Source organism: Thermobia domestica, chromosome 10 (assembly GCF_964235325.1).
Source record: "Thermobia domestica chromosome 10, izTheDome1.hap1.1, whole genome shotgun sequence".
NCBI classification, from domain to species: Eukaryota; Metazoa; Arthropoda; class Insecta; order Zygentoma; family Lepismatidae; genus Thermobia; species Thermobia domestica.
Genome location: NC_137463.1, coordinates 216,627,680 through 216,628,798, shown reverse-complemented (window position 1 = coordinate 216,628,798; position 1,119 = coordinate 216,627,680).

Below are 1,119 nucleotides of genomic sequence, written 5' to 3'. Positions count from 1 at the left end.
AGAGCTTTTGGTTCTGTATATTCTTGAAATTCTACAGTTAAGTTTTATAGAATTACCATCACAGTTTACCCAATTCTCAAGTTTTCTGAATTTTTAACAAGAGGGATTCAACATATCATTACGGAACTCCCCCCCCCCAAAAAAAAAGACTACGGAATATATTTAAGTTAAACTAAATACAACTGCACAACAAACATGACTGAGTGATTAGCTTTTGCGCTTCTATCGGGATGTCCGGGATTCAACCAGCATTCGACCATTCTGACAAAGCTTTTCTTCATTCCATCTGGGAATGTAGAAATAGTGCGTGTACTGTGAGTTGGGCGACTTCCTTTTTTATTGTTTTTAAATCGTTATTATTACTAATTACCAGCAGTGACGGTTTTGCGAAGGTTAGGGGGGCGGTCTTTCGGACTGAAGCCCGTTCCCCAAAGTTACGGAATGTCTGCAACAAACGAAATATCTATTATTTATGCCTTTACTCATAAACTTTAAGCTCCCGTCAAATAAAAATTACGAATGTTTAAAAAAACTAAACATTAGTAAGAAACCCTTCCCAAAATACTTTTCTAAATCCGCCACTGATTCTCAGTATAAAATGATTTTTAAAGTTGTATCCGGAAGATTATTGCTAAACATATAAACGAAACGAAATATTAGTTATGCCTGTACTCATAAACTTCAAGCACTTCCCAAATAAAATTAGGACTTTTTAGGAAACGAAACAATCAGAAAAAAACCCTCCTAAAGTACTTTTCCCAATCCGCTACTGATTATTTGTATAAATTGGTATTCAAGGTTGTGTCCGGAAAATTATTGCTAAATCACTTCACAGCTACAGTATAACAGAAATGTGGAAGTACGGTTTGACGGATATATTGAAAAACGTACGCTTTGACGAATAAATAGAAAAACGGGCAAGTTTAACTTTTGCGCTAGAAGCTAGAGTGCTAAAAGCTCTTAGAAATGAAACACGGATGACAAACTAGAGAAGAAAAAAGATGTCGATAACTCAAAAGTTAAAATAAAGTTAAATAGCCTCTAAAATTACCCTCAAATACTACATTCTTCATGTTAGCTTTAATTCGTAAAACATGTGCTCCATCCATCTTGATGGTG